The sequence below is a fragment of the Eumetopias jubatus genome, unplaced genomic scaffold (genome assembly GCF_037043125.1).
Source record: "Eumetopias jubatus isolate StellerSeaLion01/CBP00866 unplaced genomic scaffold, mEumJub1_p1.0 scaffold_9, whole genome shotgun sequence".
In the NCBI taxonomy this organism is placed as follows: domain Eukaryota; kingdom Metazoa; phylum Chordata; class Mammalia; order Carnivora; family Otariidae; genus Eumetopias; species Eumetopias jubatus.
The window spans coordinates 84,427,721-84,450,501 of record NW_028274815.1 but is presented as its reverse complement, the minus strand read 5'-3'; the positions used below and the strand labels follow the sequence as shown (position 1 = coordinate 84,450,501).

The 22,781-nt window shown below is 45.0% G+C and overlaps 1 protein-coding gene across 1 annotated transcript in view; it reads left to right on the top strand.

The window, feature by feature from the left end:
* Positions 1-376: 376 nt before the first annotated feature.
* Positions 377-22,781, top strand: part of FHL2 (four and a half LIM domains 2) — a 66,270-nt gene continuing 43,865 nt past the window's right edge. The window contains exon 1 of the mRNA XM_028104090.2: positions 377-549. The gene's annotated coding sequence lies outside the window, so the exon portion shown is untranslated. The remainder of the gene's footprint in view (positions 550-22,781) is intronic.

The window sequence follows — 22,781 nt, the reverse complement described above, 5'->3', positions numbered from 1 at the left end:
CCCAAAGCCAGGGTAGAGGGTTGATGTGCTCCTTCCAAGAGGCAGCGCTGAAAATCCACACCAGGTCACAGAGACACTGTGGTGTGGCTGGGGGTTGGGGGGGGAGTCTCCTCCCCCTTCTGTGCCTCAATGCCAGCCCCCTAATCTGAGGAAGCCACGGGCAGCCCGCCCAGAGGCTCTGCCATTCGTCTGATCAAGTGAGATACCTTCCCAGCACTGCGGCTTTCTCCTTCCACTGCTCTTTGGGATTGCTGGAGTATGGGCAGGGCCTGGGATGTCCTTGAAGAGGGCAGGCCAAATGGGGAGCTGGCAGCCCCTACCCATCTGGGGGCTGAGGCTCCTTTAATTTGGATACCTTAAAAGGCTCTCGGGAGCAAGGGGCTGGGTTCTTATCTCCCGAACTCTGGACGGTGCCTTATTTATAGCCCTGCTGACAAGAGGCGGCAGCCGGCCAGCAGCTGCATACGCAGTTGGGGCCAGCCCAGAGAGCTTGGCCCTGCGCTGCCGCTGTCCCTTTTGGTCCGGCTACAGGAGAGAAGGACAGAACAGGTAAGCTTCCTCCTCTCCCAGGCCACCCTCCCTTCCCTGTGTCCGCACAGGCTTCGCTGCCAGAGGTGCAGCCTTCATGCCCTGGGAGGGAGCTCTCTGGCACTGTGGACCCGCAGACCCCAAGCGCAGACCCAGGCAGCCCTGGCAGGGGGCTCCCGCCCCCGTGGCTGTGCTGCAGGGAAAGAAAAGAACCCCCCCTCTCCAAATCTACAGCAGGTGCCTCCGGGAATATAAAGAACATGGAGAGAACTCTTTGCTCATCTGAGTGGGAATCAGGAATTACACTGAGTTTTGAACACCAGAAAGCTTTTTTTTTTTAAGAAGAAAAAGAAAAAGAAAAAAAAATTATAAAATAAACATTGGAAGGGGGGGAACCACAGTGTTCGGGAGCTTTTGCTGCCTGACAAAATTTCCGGATGGCCTGGGGGTGAGGAGGCAAATTACTGACGAGTCTGATTATGCTGGAAAAGTATGTTTATACAAGATGACTTGTTACGGCTGATGGTTCAAAACGACAGATAGCTGTTGTGTGCTTAAAGGAAATGCATTAATATTTTACTAATTTCTAGAGCAGGATATGAGCAAATGCACAGTACTGAGTAATGCTGGGGCCAATTGCATAATAATGTTAATACCGATAGGATGACATATTATGATAATAAATGTCATGCATATAAATATCCTCTAGTTCTACTCTATGCAAGGCACCTTATAGGTCCAATCTAATAAAAAACATATATATTATCGGATCAGGTTTTTTTAAATAATTCTGAGGTCAAAAGATACTATTAACACCTGTGTTATCAGCTGATGTTATTTTATCACGTACTTGCTCTATATAGGTTTGTTCTTGTTTTATTTGTTTCTTGAGGAATGTTGTTTGAATTTTGTTTTATTGCTAGGTTTATAACTGGACGTACTGTAATCAAATCTATTTCATTTTGAGATCCATCCAATCTTACAAGAGTTTTTGTTTTTAACGAAGTAGCCAACTACTCAACTCATATGATGACATTTTGGAGGCCTTTTCTAATACTAAGAAAATATTTCAATGTATAGCCTCCATGAAGTGTTGCATAGTCTCCCCGAAGCAGTCCCTGACTGCTCACTCAATCTCACCTGTCTTTGAACACGTTTTGCATATATTAGAATTCATCATCCCATTTAGTGCTTCCAGAGTTCTCCATTGGTTCCAGATCCCTGAGGCTAGGCCACGTCATACTTCTCTCTGTAATCTGAGAGCTCTTAACACAGGGACCTACACACTGTCTACTGGTGTCTAAAATATTTCATATTTAAAATAGGTGGCCAAAAAACTGAGTTTAAATCATCCTCTCCCCACCGTCAAAAAAACAAAATTCAACTGAGTAAATTGGAAAGATCTTACTGGTTTTATTCAATGATTCATGAATGGGACAGCATCCCATCCTGCAGACAGAAAGGAGCTCTGAGGCGCTGTACAAAATGGAAGACTTTTATAGACAGAAGGGAGCAGGAACAAGAAAGTTACACCAGACAAACAAGTGGGCTCCTTACTGCAAGGTCACTTTAGAGAATGGCAGGGGTCTATCAGGCAGATGACCTAACTAATGCTGATCAGGTGATTCCTGGTTGACTGGTTTAAAATTCCATTTCTGGAAGAGGCCAAAACTGTAATTAAGTTAAGTCTGTTTGGTGACATGGAGTTTAGTATAAGTGACTCCATTTGGGGCCTGTTCTCTTGTTTTTAACACCACGCAAGAAAGAGGTGAAATTTATTCATAATGTTTATATTTTCTTTTGTTTTCTCTTACTGTACAAATACAAGTTCACCATAGAAAATACAGACCAGCAGAGAGAAGATGAAAAATTATGTGTAGTCTTACTACATCTATTGTTTATCTTAACTATTTCTTGATCCTAAGAGGTCCTTGATTTTAAGACCAACCATTAATTTAATACTAGCTTTACAAGAGAGGAAAAAACATTCTCGCTATGTTGTCCAGATTGATGTATTTTAAGATGCATCCGAAAACAGAAAATTACATGGGGGAACTATAAATTACAATTAAGAAAGAAAAAAATATGTATATAATCAGGTTATTTGGTAATCTACTTTTTGTTCAACTTATGATCAATGTCCTTTTACCATGTATTCAAACTTTAATTCTTTGAAAATTAGTCATCCTTGTATGACACTGCGACTTCTTTCATTTAGCCAGAATTTTAAAATACCCATAATAGTTGGGAATAATACTAGTGGGAAGTTAAAAAAACATAAATTGCGCTTCAGATAAGCAATTTTTATCAGAATATAACTAGTTTTAAAGTACAATCTGCTAACTTCTACACTATTAATGCAACCTACTGAATAGTAAATATGCACAATCATCTCATGCTTTGATCTACATGACCCCTAAAAACTTATTTTACTGATTTTTTTTCATTATCACTGATTCATCACCCTTTTATCATTTAGTCTCCAATGTACCCAAATAAGGTTGAAAAATAGAAAGGAACTAACATAAGTTCTGAGCAATCAATTTGATATTTGACAAGATGTATTTCATAAATATCATTAATTATCTTAAGTGTGCTTTAAAAATTAATTTTAACCTTGAGTACACTTTTATAATTTGGGGCTTTGTTGAATTTAAAGGATAAATTTTAGATAGAAGAGGAATAAAAATTCCTTTTAACAGAAGACTTTTGTTACAGTTAAAAAGTAATACTGAAAAGTTACATTGAAGTGAAACCATACCAAGCCAACCACTCATAAAATATAGTCCATGTGTTTTACTAAGAAGGCATGTATAATTAGATTTTAAGGGGAAAGTGCAAGAATTTCTTTTCGGTTTTTAGGAAGTGAGCCTTCTTTCCCTGCCCGGGACCCATCTAATGGCATGAAATGTATAGAGGAATCTGAAGAGGCAGGAGGAACTGACTATTTTAATGTTAAGCAAAAGGCAACAGAGTACTTTCTGCCTGGGCTCAGTTTTGTCCGATAAATCTAGACTAATTTCAAAACGTCAGTCCATGGTTTAGCATGAACACGAAAAAGAAAAATCCGTGATGTTTATTCTATTTCTCTCTGATTTATATCCCTTGTATTTTCTCTACATTTTAAATAGCTTGCTAAATTCGTACCGAGAGACTAATCATGGAAGTTTTTTTAAATTGCAAAATTCCAGGCAAAAATAAAGCACTTTAGTTATTGCCGACGAGTATAAAAACTGTAAAAAACCAACCAGAAGGGTCAGCCTTTCAAAAAACAATAGCTACAATTTATTGAATGAACACTCTCTCTGGGAACTAGTATTAACTCATTTAACATTCCCAGCCACCCTACAGTCATTATTATTCTTATAATTATCCCTATTTTCAGATAAGGAAACTGGCTTAGAACAGTGTTATCCACTGCAGAAGATGCAACCAAGTTGAAGCGAGTCTGGCTTCAAGGACCCTCTGGTTGTCATTAGAATAACAAAAGAGCAATCTTCAGGCCACAGGCAATGAACAGTGTTTGAAAGGCAGGCATGCTCCGTGTAGGAATGGTGGGAGATATTCCTATAGGAAAGACATATATGGGTAAAGATTATACCAGCAAAGGTATGGAGCCGAAAGGAAGTAAGGAATTATGAAAGCAGAAACAGGTGGGGAAGAATGTGAACAATATGGAGATGGGACTAAATGGGATTCGCCCTCAGGCTGAAGGGGGTGTCCTACGGGAACAAGATGAGCTCAACGAGTGTGTGTTGGGCAGGGAGGGGTAGCAGTAATGATTTAGGGACAATTCTGCTCTTTGTTGTCTTTGAACATTTCTATAAACCCACGTTTTGTAAGAGGAAACGAAGAGGTGTCCTGCGGCGCCTGGGTGGCTCATTTGGTTGAATGTCTGCCTTCAGCTCCGGTCCTGATCTCAAGGTCCTGGGATCGAGCCCCGCATCGGACTCCCTGCTCAGTGGGGAGCCTGCTTCTCCCTCTCCCTCTGCCTGCCGCTCCCCCTGCTTGTGCTCTCTCTCTCTCTCTCTCTCCTCTCTCTCTCTCTGTCAAATAAATAAATAAAATCTTGAAGAAAAAATAATGAAGAGGTGTACTGGCTCCCAAAGTAAAAAAAAGAAAAACAAACTTCTCTGCCAAGAATCTGAATTGGGACTAATTTCAATTCCAAACTTAAAACATTATGAAGCTCTGGGCTAGAGAGTTACTGGTAGCTGACCTTTGAGTGCTTGCCGTGTGCTGGGTTGTTGTGAGGAGTACATGCTTGTGCACACGCTCGTGTGATCTGCAGAACCACTCTGTGAGGAGTGCTTCCAGTTTTCTGGCTTACAGGTGAGGACAGCCCGACGCGGAGAAATGAAGTGCTCAGAACCAGTAGATGGGGATGCTGGGATTGGAACCCAGGCAGTACGGCCCCAGGATTGACAGGAATCCGACCAGAGATTGCTGGGAAAATCTCCACTATGGAGAAAGAAACTCACCTTAAAAATGAGTGAGGGAAGTGTTTCCCGGGTGGCTCAGTCAGTTAAGCATCTGCTTTCAGCTCAGGTCATGAGCCCGGGGTCCTGGGATCGAGTCCCTACATCAGGCTCCCTGCTCGGCGGAGAGTCTGTTTCTTCTTCTGCCCCCTCCCTTCCCTACCCCACTCATGCTTCCGTGTTCTCTCTCACAAAAATAAATCAATAAAATCTTTTTTAAAAAATGAGTGAGAGCTTTCCACTTACTCTTTATTTTTCTTTTTAAAATTCTTCCTTTACTCCCAGCACCTTCTCAAGAGCATGGGGAAGGTGTTAATCTTCTTCTTCTTCTTTTTTAAAGATTTTATTTACTTATTTGAGAGAGGGAGAGAATGAGAGAGAGAGAGCACAAGAGGGAAGAGGGTCAGAGGGAGACGCAGACGCCCCGCCCAGCAGGGAGCCCGATGCGGGACTCGATCCCGGGACTCCAGGATCATGACCTGAGCCGAAGGCAGTCGCTTAACCAACTGAGCCACCCAGGCGCCCGAGAAAGGTGTTAATCTTCTTGGTCAGACCCCTGAAAGCTAGCACGGTGCCTTACATACAGCAGCTGCCTAATAAATATTTGCTGGACTAAATTGTTGTGTTTAATTCAGGCATAAGAAGTGTTAAGATGCATAGGAAGGAGCCAGAAGTTTTCCTTTTTAGCTAGTATTCTTCCCTTCTGTGATACTGGCTTGGAAACAGGTTTGATATTCCTTTTCCATTCTTGAATCACAAGGACATAATTAATGATTGTAATAATGCCTCTTTAAATGGGATTTTCTTTGGCCAATAAACACTAATATTTGATGATAATATATCCTTAAGGAGTAAATTCTTTGGCTTGAAAGTTCTTATTCACCTCAGTGTGGTCTGTGTGTATGTGCATGAGAGCACGTGCATGTAAGTGTGGGGTGTGTGTGTTGAGGGAAGGGAAAGAGGATTGGAGATGCTGAATAAATTCTAGACATGAGGTTCCTTCTTCAAAATCTCTCCAACTTTGTTCAGAATCTCTTGATTAATTTACTAGGAAACAACAACAATTCTGCTCTCTTTAAATATAATTCAGTGAACAAAAAAGCCGGTGAGAGAGAACCGTCTCCTTATTTCACAACCCCAACTTTAATGACACTGAATAAACCAGGTATTATGTCCTTCCAATCCCTAAATCAAGACAGAGGTCAACGAGACTTTCCAGTTAGGTTCTGTGGAAAAAAAGAGTAATGTGCGCTCAATGTCAAGAAAGCCAAGAGATTTTTGAAAGTGCCTAAGACAAACTCCTTTGAGGCGCCCTTCTCTCTACTCCTGCAAATTGAAAATACAAAAATCTAATGAACAGTTGCAAATGTGTTGTCACTCAAATTAGCCAGCATGGGCAATCATCCAAGTGAGGGGAGAAGTATTCACAACCACAATGCCATGTCTAGAATACTCTCAGATGGAGAAACTCTGAGGGCAGCAAAGAGGTCCGACTGAGGATCTTCTCAATAAAACAGAATTCTCAGTAACTCAGAAGGTTTGGAAATTCACAGTCGCATGTTCAACATCAGCTAAAGAATCAAATTTGGATAGAAGTATCGATAAACCCTTCAGACACTATTATTAAGAAGCCACGGTAGTGAATCCTCCAGTCTGGCTGTGAATTAGCTCCGGCAGGATCCTGGCGCCCCGCCCCAGGGCTGTTTCTACTTTCTTACAGGGCACTTCCACTGTTCCCTGGGGAGCGTCGGCAAACCTCCGCCAGCCTCTGGCAGGAGCAGCTAACACAGCTCCAGAGGCCAACATGAGCTCACTTGAACCACAAATCTATCATTTTGTAACTTAAATTAGACCGTGTCTCTTGCCCGCTCAGAACCCTCCAATGGCTTCCCAAATCACAATAAAATCCTATTGCTACGTAACCTGCGGAGCCTGACAAGATCCAGGCCCTGAAATCTGACCTCATCTCCTCCCTTTCTCACCTCCTTTCCCCAACTGTGCAAAGCAGCTGACCCACCCCAGGGCCTTTGCACTGCTGGTGCCACCAATCGATCAGGCTATCCTCCAAGAAAATCACACACCTCCTTCCCACCAATTCTAGCACCACCCTCGAACATCCCATCTAAAAGGACACTCTCTAGCTCATTGCCCTGACTTATTCCTTACCTGGATTTACTTTTTTTCTTTTTCTAAAATGATTTTATTTATTTATTTGAGAGAAAGAAGAAGTGAGGGAGGGACAAAGGGAGAGGGAGAAGCAGACTCCCTGCTGAGTGAAGAGCCTGACCCAGGGCTCAATGTGGGGCTCCATGCGGGGCTCCTTGCAGGCCTCAATCCTGGGACCCTGAGATCATGACCCGAGCCAAAGTCAGATGCATAACCGACTGAGCCACCCAGGTGCCCCTGATTTACTTTCTTTTCAAAGTACTTAATCATCTCACACATATACACACCCACAAAGTGCCATGTATATTGGTGTCTGTCTCTCCCCTAATAACATGCGAGCTCCAATGAAAGCAGAGGTTCTCTGTTTCGTTCACTGACGTATCCCCAGCATCTGCAACAATAGGTGGTGTATAGTAGGTGCTATGTAAGCATGTGTTGAAGGCTGGAGGCTCCATAACCCAATTTGATGTATTTCATTTGAATTCTTAGAAACTTTTTTTTTTTTTAAGATTTTACTTATTTGACAGAGAGAGACACAGTGAGAGAGGGAACACAAGCAAGGGAGAGTGGGAGAGGAAGAAACAGGCTTCCTACAGAGCAGGGAGCCTGATGTGGGGCTCGATCCCTGGACCCTGAGATCATGATCTAAGCCGAAGGCAGACGCGTAACGACTGAGCCACCGAGGCGCCCCTCTTAGAAACTCTTCCACTGTAATTCATGCCATCAGCCATCACAAAGCGTTCATGTTAGGGTCTAAGTCTAGTTCTCCGGGTCCACAGCTTAAATGTCCTTGCGAAAACTCCCAGTACATCTGCAGTTTGTTAAGGGAGGACAGCAGGTTCTGGGGAGTCAGGCTGCCTTTGCTTGGCTTTTAGCCCTGCCCCTTATAAGGAGCTCAGGCAAGACTGCAACTTCCCAGAACCCCATCTGTAAAATGGGGCTAATAGCAGTAACTTCTTAAAGTACTTGTAAGGACTGAACAAGGCAATAATAATAGTAACAGCAATCATTAATTGAGCACACACCATGTGCCGGAGAGCCCACTGTGTGTTTGACTCGCTTCACGTTGTCCTGTCTTTGCAACAACCACGTGGTATGGGCAGTATTATTATCCCAGTTTACAAATGAGAAAACAAATTGAAATCCAGAAGAGTGCCTTAGCTGAGGAGATGAGTTGATGTATGAGTTTCTTCTCGCTGCTGTAACAAATTACCTTAAGTGTATTGTCTGAAAGCAATGCAAATTTAGGATCTCACGGTGCTGGAGGTCAGGAGTCTAATGTGGGTCTCACGGGGCTAAAATCGGGGTTTCTGCAGGGCTCTGCTCCTTCTGGAGGCCCGAGGGGAGGAATCTTTTCCTTTGACTCTTCCAGCCTCTGGAGGCTGCCTGTATTCATCGGCTCAGGGCCCTTTACTCCACCTTCAAAGCCAACAATGTAACATCTTCAATCTCTCTTTGATTCTGACTCTCCTGCTTCCTTATAAGGACCCTTATGATTGCACTGGGCCCGCTTGGATAAGCCGGGATAATCTCCCCATCTCAAAACCCTTAACTTAATCACATCTGCAAAATCCCTTCATAAATTCTGGACGTCAGGATGTGAAGAGCTTCAGGAAGCCATTATTCCACCTACCGGTTATGAAGAGGCAGACCTGGGAGGTGAATCCCAGCTGATTTTTTGACCAGTACACTTCTGTAGTACCCAGCAAGGCCTCTGGTATTTAGCAAATCTTTGTCCCTTGCTGTAATGAAGGGAAAATGGGAAGCTTTGGGCCCAGATTCGGGTTTGGGATAGGACATGAAACAGAAAGGTTCACCCCCTTCTGCCCTGCTCCCCGGTGATATAGGATGCCAAAGATTCACAGCTCACTCTAAAAGTCACTTTCTCTTAAAAATAATCAGTCTCGGGGCGCCTGGGTGGTTCAGTCGTTAAGCGTCTGCCTTCAGCTCAGGTCATGATCCCAGGGTCCTGGGATCGAGCCCTGCATCGGGCTCCCTGCTCAGCGGGAAGCCTGCTTCTCCCTCTCCCACTCCCCCTGCTTGTGTTCCTGCTCTCGCTGTGTCTCTCTCTGTCAAATAAATAAATAAAATCTTAAAAAAAAAAAATCAGTCTCACCTCGTCCTCAAGCATATTGACTTTCAAGAAACCACAGACATTTGATAAAAGTAGGTTGCAAAGTGGAAATGAAAGCCTTGTTTGGAGACAGGCTGCACCTCCCATGGGGGTGAAGGCCCAGGCAGTCCAGGGTGGTCCTGGAGCCAGGATGCCCCACGGTAGGAGGGCAGGTGAGGAAGAGCCTATTGATGCCCCCCAAGTGCTGGGCCAGCCTGGGGTTCCTAGCTCAGGGTGCTCCAGTGAGGCACACACAGCCCAGTGACACAGATGACCTGGGACAGGGAGGGAGGTGGCCCGGGTCTTAGCAACAAGGACTATGGAAATGTCAACAAGCAGCAGAACACCAGGAGGCAAAGGGACGGGGCCAGTGAGACCATGTGTCAGCCCCACGAGGGAATGATGGGCAGGCCCCCGAGTTGGGCTGGCGGCCTCTGATGGTTTCAACCTCTCAGGGTCTGGAAGGAGCTGAAAGGCAGTTCCACGGCCCAGCAAATGAAGCAGTTCGGGACAGAGCCCTACTCCACCTGGGCAGCAAGGACACAAGGCAGAAGCCTTACGTGGGTACAGAAGAAGCGGCATTGCGGGAGGAGACCAGCAGTTGGGAACGGATGGCAGTTTGGGGACGATGAGGTATCCACAGTTCAGCAAGACTCCCAAATCTGTGGCAGTTGAACTCTGTCCAGACCTCACCTCAAGGGGCACAGGGCTATCCTTAAATATACACATATTCCTTCTTTCCACTTGAGGCCAGCTCATGAGCTGCCATGGTAGAAAGGGCTCAGTGCCTCCAGGTGAGCAGGACTGAGGACAAGGCCACAAGCACACTTCTGCATGACAGGTCATGACCACCATGACCTTGAATTTTAGAAGGAGGTACCCATTTGCATTATTCTGACACTTACCTTAAAGTATACACCTCTAAAGAAATTAGAGGTAAATAAACATGTGGGCTCTGTTTTTGTGACCAAGCAATAATAATAATAATATAGATTGTGTGCTATAGATGTACTTTCCTTAATTAGCCATCTTAGGTGACCATAGAATTTGTGGTCCAAACTGCGGCACTCTGAAGGGGAAAGAGAGTGTTTTTGCTAATATGCTAGGTCAACGGGTATAACAAACAGATATAACCTCTGAGCCCCAAGCTTCAGTCACGTGCACCAAGGTCCCTGGGGGAGCTGCCTTTTCTGGAAACACAACAATGTAGAGGGATTATTTAATGCGGATAAGCTTCCTGAAAACTCAGACATTCTTATTCCTTTTGCCAGGAAGATAAGAAACCTCAAAGTAGGATTCCTTATAAGGATGTGATGCTTACATCACTAGGATGTGATGCCTCCACACCGGCCACTGAGTTAAATTCACATGTGTTTCTTTCTCCAAGAGATGATTAGTATCTGAGAGCTGCAGGCCCCACCTCGTAGCCTGATTTCCCTTTGCGACGTTTTCCTAAAATGGGTGCCTGTCTTCTCTGTTGTCACTTCCCAGGTTCATATGGGAACCATGAGTTCACAAGAAATTCCCCCTTGCCTGAGTCTGCTCTAAATGCAAGTTGTTCAAATGAGGGTCCGTTTCATAATTATAGTGAGCCATCATACCTATGTAATGGATTGAGACCTACATATTCCTAACAATAACATAACATTGACTAGATTTAAAAAAAAAGAAAAAGAATCACCTTACATCATAAGGATAAGAATTATTTCATGGCATATTTTGTCAACACTACGTGTGGGGCTATGTGATGTGGTTAGGACTTAAAAATGCACTTCCTAGTGTGGGTGCTAACAAAGTGTTAGAGATTCACTGCTGTAAACCATATTTGCAGATTTCCTTTCTTCTAAACCCTCACAGTGCCCAGGGCACCTCACTTCCTCCTACCAGCCCCTCAGATGTCTTTCTCTCTCTGCAGACGGCTACTTGATCCTTTAGGCTAAAACCAATGAAACGGTTACCTACTAGATCAGTTGTACACATGTACGTCTTTGTGGAAAAAAAAAAGAAAAACGAGGGGCACCTGGGTGGCTCAGTAGGTTAAGCATCTTATTCTTGATTTCAGCTCGGGTCATGATCTCAGGGTCATGAGATTGAGCCCCGCATTGGGCTCCATGCTGAGCGTGGAGCTTGCTTAAGATTCTCTCTCCCTCTCCCTCTCCCTCTGCCCCTGCCCAAAAGGAAGGAAGGAAGGAAGGAAGGAAGGAAGGAAGGAAGGAAGGAAGGAAGGAAGGAAGGAAGGAAGGGAAAAATGAAAACAGAAGCCTGTGCCTTCACCAAAGATTGAAAGGGACATGTGAGTAGAAATCTCTGAGAAGCTAACAAAACAACTTGGCTAATTATCAAGAACTCCACGCCCTCTCCTGCAACATCTGCCACCCAAGTCCTATCTGGGTCTAAGTGAGGAAGTGTAGATGGTTCACGTAGTGTGGTCTAATCCACCTCACTTCTCTGCCACCGCCTATGTAAGACAAAGCACAGCCTGAGGACCTGGCGGCCCCTTCTGCCTTGTTTCCGGGTCTCTGCAGCAGACACTGGGCTTCCAGCTAGTCCTGTAATTTGGCAGAAGGGCTGGGGGTTGTTTAAGCGGTTAGCCCCACATCAAAGGCTGCTTTTCGTGACTGCTGCCTAAGGAAAGGGGGAAGGGGGGATGTTGGTGCAGAGCAGAAGGAAACCACTCTAGGCAGGATGTCTGGAAGGAGAGATAAAGCAAATTGCAAAGGTATTTTAATAGACATGCTGTTTCCATTCTTTACCATGTGTTTTTCATTCTGTTTTCAGTTACTATTGACTTGAATTATGGGGCTCTGTCTCTTGGTTAAGGTAACTTAGATGCAGTTGCTTTTATACATCAAAATGAACACTGACTTTTTTGGGCGGGGCTGGGGAATGATGGTAAGAGGCCAAGACAGAAAACATGTTGCCTTTCAGAAAGCTGGAAATGTTTTCTGTTCCCTCTTCCTTAGGGGAGTGGAGAATGTCTGTTTCCAAGAGCCCAGAGCGCCTTGTATCTGCGATGAAAAGGCAGCCCCAAGGATAAATGGTGTGGCCATTATACTTCCAAGGCGGGTGGGTATAGATGAACAGGACATCAGATAACCAGTCTTCCTGCTACAGAAACGGGGTGGATTTGTCTGAGGTCTACGGCAAGGACTTCCTTTCTTTGTACTGCAATCTCTTCTCCTCTAACATGCAGATAATTATACTGGAAAAAGCCTACTGTTAGAAGTTATGAAAATTGCTTTGGAAATCTTCAGGTGGCTTCTAAATAACTGAAAGTTAGGCTATTTCCGTCATTCAAAAGCCGCCCCCCGTCTTTGCTGGAGCCATGTTGCTCCGTTGGCCCTTCTCCACCTCTGGGTACCACCGGCTACCTCCATGCTGTGGTAAAATACAGAAGAATCATCCTTCCTCTGTGGGCAGAGATCAGAGAGAGAAGGGGAAGGGAGGTCCTGGGGCCACCCGACACCCAGAGCCAAAACTTCACCTTGTCCCCAACTTGTGTCAGCCTACAGGGGGGACTCCGTGGTTTCCCATGTCATCCAAGCTACAGGAAAAGGCAAGAAGAGAGACAAAAAGATCAGTGCCCTGACACTCTTGACTGAAACCTTTAATCTTGTTTCCTCGTTGTCTGGAAAGCATGGCATTTATTGAGTGAGAAAAATCAGAATGAAAAAGGGTCCTTTTGCAATTGTTTTGGTATCTTGGCCCTGACAACTGATCTAGACAATTGTTTTCTCAACCTATCAATCAGCCAATCAAGCCAAGAGGACACAAACACCAACCTAAAGATGTAATTTGGTGGAAATATCACACTGCAGTCCGTATTTCATTTCATTGAGATTTCTTTCATCTGGGCCATTAGGTTGTCAAAGATAAGTCACATCTGTCAGGACAAAAAAAAAAAAATTGGCAGAAAAACTTATTTTACTAGTCCTGATGTTTTTCAGTGGCTTGTGGTTCAGTTCGTAGATTCATGTCTAATCTAGAGTTACAATCCTGTAATAAAAAAAAGTAAATCAAGCCATGAGGAAACTACAAATCAAAAAACAAAACAAAACAAAACAAAATCATGCTTGTCCTTGTATGTGACCCATTGTTCCCATTAACAATTTTACTTTCTCAGTAGCTTTCTCTTATCAGAGAAGCACCAACTCTCCATCTACACTGGGCCCCAGCAATCCCCGACTACATGGCCATATATAACATTCATCTCCACCCCCCTCTGGCTACCAACTTGGGGAAGCCAGGAATTAGTTAAAGTTCAGAGGACTCTTTGTTATTCTCACCAGTGACATGGGTGTCTAAAAAACCCAAAGTAAAAAAGCAAACAAGTCACACATGAGCACACCAACACGACTTTAAGCCAAAACAGCCATTTCTTGCTATCGCCCCTCCTTCTTGATCCTCTTCACAGGCCCAGCTCACTGCCGGGCCGGCATAGGGCTGCGGGGCCTGCTCGTGTGCTGGGAAGAACAGCACTGTTGGTCCGTGCTGGGGCAGGTCCTCTGGCTGACGCTCACTCAATGATAGGACTCCAGGAGAAGCAGAAAGCCGATGGGAACAAGAAGATTGAGTACCTAACTCTGGTCCAAATTTAAAAATAGTGCGGTGAGGAAATAGAAATGTATTTTCCATTAAATCAAAGAAACAAATCTGGAGAATTAGATCCTAGCACGTTTGAGTCCCTGATGGCAGGGACTGTGATTTATGAGGCCAGCACAGAGCTGTGCCTTCCACACAGTAGATATGCCTTGATTTAACAGTACCATATCCACATAATGAGGCATGGAGACATTTGTCCTGCTGCTCAGAAGTATTGACTTTCTGTGAAGTCACTGTGACTATTCTCACCCAACACCCCACATCCAGTGACCAGGCATGCTGGCCTCCTCTTTCTCAAGCCCTCGCCTGTAACCTCAAGGAGAGCAGAACACCATAAAGCCCCAGATCACTAGCGCCAAGTCACATTTATGAGGACTCTGTCCTATAGGCATTCCATGCGAAGCTGGCCATTGTTCCAGGCTGGTAACAAGCTAGTAACTCTGGGACAGGGACTACATGATTCTCACTTGAGGGCCTTGCTGATCAATGGAGCCCAGCCACATGGATTATTGTAACCAGAATCAACAACTCTCCCATGAGTCTGACCTACATATAACACAGGGCCACCAGGCCACTGGGCCACCACTGGCTCTGCACCACCCCAAGGGCCCCATTCTTGGGTACAGATGGAGCCCCTGCAGCGGGATGGCTCCATAGCTCTGGGAGAAACGTCCCTTCCCTTTTTCTCCCAAACCTTGCCCCTCTAGCTCCTCCTCAGCCAACCCTCTTTCTGCCCATGTCCCTCTGATTCTTCCACATGTTACTATTCGTTATGAGCTGTTTGCTTCTATTATTAGCAAAGGTGTTGTCAGTTGAATTGTGTCCCTCCAGAATTCACATGTCGAGGTTCCAACCCCTGTACCTTAGAATGTGACCTTGTTTGGAAGTACATTTGTTGTAGATGTGATTAGATAAATTAGGGGTGGACCCTAATCCAATAGGACTGGTGTCCTCATAAAAAAAAAAAAAGGCATGTTTAGACACACAAACACATACACACAGAATGCCATATGAGCACGAAGAGAGAAATTAAGGCAACGTGTCTACAAATCACAGAACACCAAAGACTGCCGGCAAAACACCAGAAGTCAGAGGAGAGACAAGGGACGGATTCTCCTTTGGAGCTCTCAGAAGGACCCCACCTTGCCAGCACCTCGATCCTGGGCTTCCAGTCTCTAGAACAGTGAGCCACTAAGTTTCCATTGTTTAAGCCCCCCCCCCCGCCCCAGTCTGTGACATGTGACAATTTGTTCCTACAGTCTTAGCAAAGGGAATTCAGGGGGCATCTCTCTCAGAAGGTAAGGCATGCTCCTCCGGGAATCCAAGCCAGTGCACCCCCGACACCCTCCACTGGATACTCTCCCCTGGGGACCATGTGCATCCAGGGAGGTTGGACTACGTGTCCTTCTGCAGGTCTGCGTGTCAAGTACAAAACAACCTACTTTATAGACATGCATTCAACTAAAGGACAAAATACCCAGAGACATGTACAGCAAGGTACTTCTCGTATAAATACACTTATAGAGAGAGGTGTCCTTAAAGGAGACACAGAACTCTGTACATCGACACAAACCTCATCCACAGTGAAAACCATAAACACGGCCAAGTGCACACCTGCAACGTGCTCCCTGCATCCTCCTAACTAAAATGAATAGATAACGGGATCTGGTTTTATGGACCCAATTCTGTTGATACCTGCAGCTCTGACCTACCTGATCATCAGATCGTCTTACTCTCTTGGTTCTTTTTTTTTTTTTTTAAAGATTTTATTTATTTGACAGAGAGAGACATAGCGAGAGAAGGAACACAAGCAGGGGGAGTGGGAGAGGGAGAAGCAGGCTTCCCGCTGAGCGGGGAGCCTGATGCGGGGCTCGATCCCAGGACCCTGGGATCATGACCTGAGCCGAACGCAGACGCTTAACGACTGCGCCACCCAGGCGCCCTGCTCTCTTGGTTCTTGTTGGTGGTGTTTAACCCATGGGTCTCTATGGCTTATTTTCCGTCGGAAGAAATTAAGTGGCTTCTGTTCAGGGAATGTATCCCTATGGTCCAGGCAGCTCGCACAGGTGCTCACCTGCCTGGCTAGCTCACCTTTCACACTAGGAGGCCAGGGATTCGGGAAGGTCGGCTGGTTCAGCTTGACACCATCTCCATGACGAGCCTTGAGCAGCCTTCCACAGCCACGCGCAGAGTCAAAAATGAGAACCAATGTGCAACACAAGCTCTACATGATTAAAATTATCCCACCCTCACCTCTTTGACAAAACATAAGTGCCCAACATATAGTGGCTTGATTCAGTGGTTCTCGATGGGTGGTTCTGCCTCCCTGCGTCCCTTTCAAAGGTTTTGCAAAGTCCAAACTATTTTCTTCACACTTGTTTGCTGTGTGGACATGTATATTGGGCACAAAAGCAGTGGTGGGGGATCTCCTGTGCCTTAGCAGGATTGGAGGTGGCCGATCCTGTAGGGGAGACCAAACTAACCTCTACCTTTGTAGGGTCTCCAGCTGCGCCTGAGAATTCAATTGACATAAGACATTAATAGGAGCAAAGCACCCAGATTCTTACACATCCGTGGGAGCCTCCATAGAAAAATGAAGCCTCCAAGGGGTGCTGGGTCTGGTCTCTGTACCAGGCTGAACAAAGAGAGGTAATTGTGGAAAAGTAACAAAATATACGGGGAGCTTAAAGGGAGATAAGAGGTATTTTAACACGGTCTCCTTGAATAGATTTCTCTGGGCCTGGACTCCCCGTCTGGTGATGAGAATGTTTTTTCCCTCCTGGCATAGGGAGAACATCGTTCACACGGGAGCGCATCTCCTGCTTTCAGGAAGGAAACCGATCCGCATTCTTCTTCACCTGCTGTTTTTTAAAGTGCCGTTGGCTTAAAATAATCCTTATGCCAGAAGTGGCATTTTTGAGTGATTTTATTCGGCCACCCTTCAGACATTAGGTCTAATCATGAGGTGTGCCACCCTTATTCTCACCCTGAAATCTATGTACTTTGGCCAATGGCGAGGAAGCAGCACATACTGAAAACTGGTTTAGAGAGCATGTATTGTACTCACAGGACAGCGTCTCAGACTTGCGAAGTGTTCTCTCCCACCTGGGGTCAAAATTGAGTCTTTATACGTGAGAAGAGGCTCAACATCAATTATCATCAGGGAAATGCAAATCAAACTCACAGGGAGATATCACCTCATACCTGTGAGAATGGCTATTATCAAAAAGATAAGAAATAAGTGTTGGCGAGGATGTGGAGAAAAAGGAACGCTTGCACACTATTAGGGGGAATGCAGACTGGTGCGGCCACTCTGGAAAACAGTATGGAGGTTCCTCAAAAAATTAAAAATAGAGCTACCCTAAGATCCAGTAATTCTACTTCTGGGTATTTATCTGAAGCAAACAAAAATACAAATTCAAAAAGATAGATGCACACCTGTGCTTATTGCAGGATTATTTACAATAGCCAAGATATGGCAACAACCTAAGGGTCCATTGATGGATGAATGGATAAAAAACTATGGTCTATATACACAATAGAATATTATTCAGCCATAGAAAAGAAGGAAACCTTGCCATTTGCAACAACATGGCTGGATCTTCAGGGCATTATACTAAGTGAAGTAAGTCAGACAGAGAAGGACAAATACCATATGATCTCTCTTATATGTGGAATCTAAATATATATATTTATTGTTATGTATATTTATATTTTTATATGTTATATTACTTATATATTTGTATATATATCTAAATATATATGTATTTACTAAGCTTATAGATACAGATAACAGACTGGTGGTTGTCAGAGGTAGGGAGTAAGAAATAGGTGAATTGCTTTGGGGGGTTTTCTAGTTTAAATAAATAGAATTTAAAAATCCTTGTGCATTTGGCTTTATGTTCAATAAATACACGCCAGTACAGGCTTCAGGTACAAAGTATGTGATATGACATCCCTTAAACTACAGCTGGATCACAGAAAATTATAAGGCGTAGGCTACTGAGCCCTTGAGAAGCTATGGTCAGCTCCATTTAGCTTAGTTGCTAAATGTTAGAGTATCTCCAAGGAGACATGGTGTTCTTCTTTTCTTTAAAAAGCAAGTGGAAATTTTTTAGAAAGAGTGGAAAGTTTCCTTCTTCTGACAAGGCAAAAAAAGTCAGATTTTATGCTTCTTGACCTTGGAAACTTTCCGCCCATTTTTGTCAAAGGATGAAGCAAGAGGGGGAGCCTGGCGAGAAAGGGGACAATGGAGAGGTTTTGCCTTTCTTTTCGCTTTTGAGAGTTTATTTCTTGTGCTAGTTGAAAAGGAGAGACTCGAAGGAGAGGCAGTGAGTGTTCAGAAACTGGTAACAGCCAAATGACTTGCTCGGAAGCCAGTGGGACGGAAGCCAGAGGAGAGGCAGGACCGCAGTCAAACGTGCTCCTCATCTGAATGGGCCGGCCACACCATTGCCTCCGACTTTGGGCACATTAGTTAGCCTCTGGGCCTCAGTTTCCTCTCCGGTGAAACCCACCTATGTTGTGTCCTTTAGTCCCATCAGACTTCCTAACACTGACATTGCCACATCCTCAAAGGCCATGGACTCAACCTACTAAAGTTTGGCTTTCCTGTTGCTCCGTGGAAATGGATCACAAAGTCACCAACAGCCTCCATATCACTTCGTCCAGTGGACCCCCAGCAGTCCCTAGCTTATTCAACACTACTGGCATTCCTCCTAGAAGTACTTCAGTGCTCAGCATACCCACCCTCACCCCGCATCTCCCGCCCACCTCCCAGAAAGCCTTTCTCAGTCTTTACGCACCTCCTCCTCCGCCTGCCCCTTAAACCTGAGAGGCTGTGGGAACTTGACTTTTAACCCATTCCCCACAATCCACAAGCCTTCTTGGGTGACTTACTCATTCTACTTGGCTTGTTTATTATTTGTTTTAAATGACCTTTGGCTTGTGGTTCCCATGTCCATATCTCCAGTTCTTACCTTCTTCCTTGAATCTCATGTCCATACAAGTTTTAAAAAGCTCTTTGTATGGCTGTCCCCAAAGTGCCTCAGTTTTAGTAGGTCAAAATGGAATTCATCAAATTGGACTTTTTCTATTTTCCTGAAGATGGTGGTAGCTTACAGTTACCTAAGTCGGAAGTCTGAAATTATCTTAGGCTTGTCCTCTGTATCTAATCATCTATAACAATTCCTACTGATTTGACATCTTTAACATATTCTTGCAACTGACACTACCTCCCCATTCCTACTACTACCACCCTGCCCTCTTTTAACAGGACCAACACAGCAGCCCACAGTCCTAGGTTGGGTTTCCCAGGAGGAGAGTCTGGAAGGAAGTGGGAAAATGGGACAGGGAAGAGGAAGAAGGTATAAAGGACATGGTTTCAGGCCAAGTGCCAGCCTCAGCCTGATCCCACAGAGGTGCACTTGAACGAAGACTCTGCCTTGGGTTTGATCCAACTTGAGGAAGGGAGCTGGGCTCTCAACATTCCCACATCAGTCAGTCATTGCCAAGGACACACTGGGAGAAGGAGTAAAGGAGCCCCAGTAGCCCAAGGGCCGTCCACACAGAAACAGTAAAAGGGATCCAGAGGGACCCAACGGGGTCTAGGCAGAACACTGACACCATCTCCTTACACCTCTTAAATGAGCATGTGGTAGATTTCTATACTTCAGCCAAATTTATCTACCAAAATCAAAGATTTGGCCAGGTCAATCTCCCACTTAAACCCTTTCAGTGACTTCCAACCTCTTAGCAGCACTCTGTGGAAACTGGCTTTCTTCACCATCCTAATAGGGTATCAGAATCAGATAGGGGGAGGGCATCTGTGTTAAAATACAGCATGGTCTCCTGAAGATTCACACTGCACACCAGCTCATTAAAGCCTCTGAAAAGTCCTGCAGTAAAGAAACCCATTCACTTATTCGGCCAGGGAATTACTAGCCTTATCTGACCTTAACTTGAGTGCTTGTTTGTGTGTGTCTTCTGAGAGGTACCTCTTAACACACCTCTGTCAGCAGACCTTGGGGGGAAGTGCTGGCCTAAAGGATAAAGTTCCTCAGCATAGCACAGAAGTCTCTCCGTGGGCTGACCTCACCTCCTCTCGGCTTCATCCCTGACTCTAGTAACGCCGAACTGTGTCCCAACCTTGACATACACCTTGACGTGTCACAGGGGCCTCTGTGTCCCATTTGTGCTGTACAAGTGAGCTTTCTGTCAAAGCTCAGGTCTATTGACACCCCTTCCAGGAGGCCTTCCTAAGATCCTATATCAGGCAGGATTCTCGAGAGAAACTGCATCAGATTATGGAGACCGAGACGTCCAAAGATCTGCAGGGTGAGTAGGTATGCTAGACCCTTAGGAGAGCTGATGTTTCTGTCTGAGTCCTAAAGCAGGGGGGAAAAACCTGAGGGTCTAGCTTGAAGGTAGTGGGGCAGAAAAATCTCTCTTACTCTGCAGAGTCAGGCTTTCTGTTCTATGCAGGCCTTCAAATGATTGCACAGTGTCCACCCCATTAGGGATGACAATCTGCTTTACTCAGCCAACTGACTCGCATGTCAATCTCATCCAAAAACACCCTTACAAAAATGCCCAGAATAATGTTTGACCAACTCTCTGGGACCCCGTGGCCCAGGTCAACTTGACGCATGAAGTTAACCATCACAGACCTAAGGGCATTTCTTGTTGTTCCCATCACTTTTTACACATACAATTTCTACATCTTTTTTTTTTTTTTACCATCCTCACCATTTTTAAGTGTACAATTCAATAGTGTTAAGTGTATTCACATTGTTGTGCAAGAGATCTCCAGAACATTTTTGTCTTGTAAAACTGAAACTCTGTACCCATTGAACAATAACACCCCCATTCCCTTTTCCATCTGCTCCCAGCCCTGGCAACAACCATTCTATTTTTTTTTCTCTCTCTATGGATTCAATGACTCTAAGAACCTCATGTAAGTGAAATTATTCAATATTTATCTGGCTAATTTCATGTCTTTAATGTCTTCAAAGTTCATCCATGTTTTGGATGTGCCGTCCTTTCTTTTTAAGGCTGAGTAATAGCCCATTGTGTGCATACACCAGATTTTCTTTATCCTTTCGTCCATTGGTGGACACGTGGCAGCTTCTACATTTTGACTGTTGTGAGCCATGCTGCTGTGAACACGCGTGAGCAAACATTCCTTCGTGATGCAGGTTTCAATACCCAGAATTGGAATACAGTTTCCATATCTTCACTCAGACCAGATCTTACTGGACTCTCATCTTGACCAAGCTGCCTTCCTCCCTTCCGGTCACACTGGACTTTAAGCTTTGGAAAGGAGGTGCTGAGCTTGATTCATGCTGTCAGCGTGAGGGTGAATCACCCAGCAAATAATAATTTCCTGCCCAGGAGTTTCCTTGTGCCCAACCCCCTCCACCTGATTTCTCTGAGGAGGACATCATGAGCTTTCGATGTCAGAAGAGTCCCACGTTCCAGGATCATTCACAAATTCTCCATTTCAAAGATTAGGATTCTGGGTGAGCTGGGAAAAAGGATTCTAACTAAAACCAGGAGGGAGAGACAGGGGCTATTAAGATGTGCTTGAAAAGAACTGAGGAAAAAAATGCTGCACGTTACACTTTGTTTTCTTTAAAAGTTGCTCTAAGTGGGACAGCATCGGTGTTTGATAATACTCTTTCTAAAGTTATAATATGTTTTTATTTTTTAAAGTTATGTCTTAAGACTTTAACTCAAAGACAATATTAGGAAATTATGCTGATGGCCTTTAATCTTGTCTAGAGTTTAGGACACAGAGGGTGGCAGTCTGCTTTAATTTTAGGATCAGTTGTAGTGAGCGAAATGAGAATGAATGAGTCTGAACATCTAAAGTGATGATGGCAATATGCACACCTCTGCTCACGGGGGTCCATTTGTAATTCTTCCATGGACGTTCACACTACTGCCCCCCGCCCCGCCTTCAATTTCATGAGGATCTCATCATCAAGACACAGGTTCGGGGCCAAAATGGCAGACATGTTGTAAATGAGGAAATGGAATTTGGAAACCTGAGAATAACAGTCTTCTTTGCATGGTCCCGAGACATCTTACCTGAGGTTGACTTAATGTGCAGCGTGCCACTTCCCAAAAGAACGAGGCATGCTTCTACTGTGTAAATTTTTCAAACGCTCAAAGCTGTGACGGCTGCCTCCTGTGTTCGGCTGTGTAGCATGGTGGGTTTCGAGTCCATTGAATGACTCACCTCCCTGCTCCTCTCCTGCGTGCTTCGGCATTTCCCTCGTCCTGTGGGGACCCTTCTGGTTGCCAGCATCACAGAAGCACAAGCCGATACAAGGAGACGCGCATACCATAAACCTCCCTCTGCTTGCCTGTGCCAAGAAATCCTTCTGGTCTGAGTAAGACAATCCAACGCGTTGGGTTTAGACACCAACATCAGCTAGCAGTGTCATAATAGGTGACACGTTTCCCAGAGATGCGCAGTTAGAATAGACTTCAAAAGGCATCGCCATCAGAAATCGTCTGGCAGGTAGCTTACCAGCCTTCAGAGCACTGTCTATGGAAGGACTAGCCCTACCAGACACACTCACTTTGGCTTTGTGGCCCCAGGTCCAGTTGGGGTTATTTCCCTCGTCTGGGCACATGCCCGTTATTGTCAGGGTCGTAGAAGGAGGCAGACAGGCCGGGCTTCTAGAAGGCGGAGGAGTTGCCTGGGTTTAAAACTTCTCAGGTCTCCTTCCAGCTGGCAAGCTGTTTCTGTTTGGGAGACAAAACTCTGATGCCGCCCTCCCACTTTCCTGTGTCCTGACCCTGGTGTGAGCATTCATCTCTGGGTTCTGCCTCCCCCCGCCGAATCACACATGTGGCTTCCAGACCCGCCGGGGGGACACGTGGTC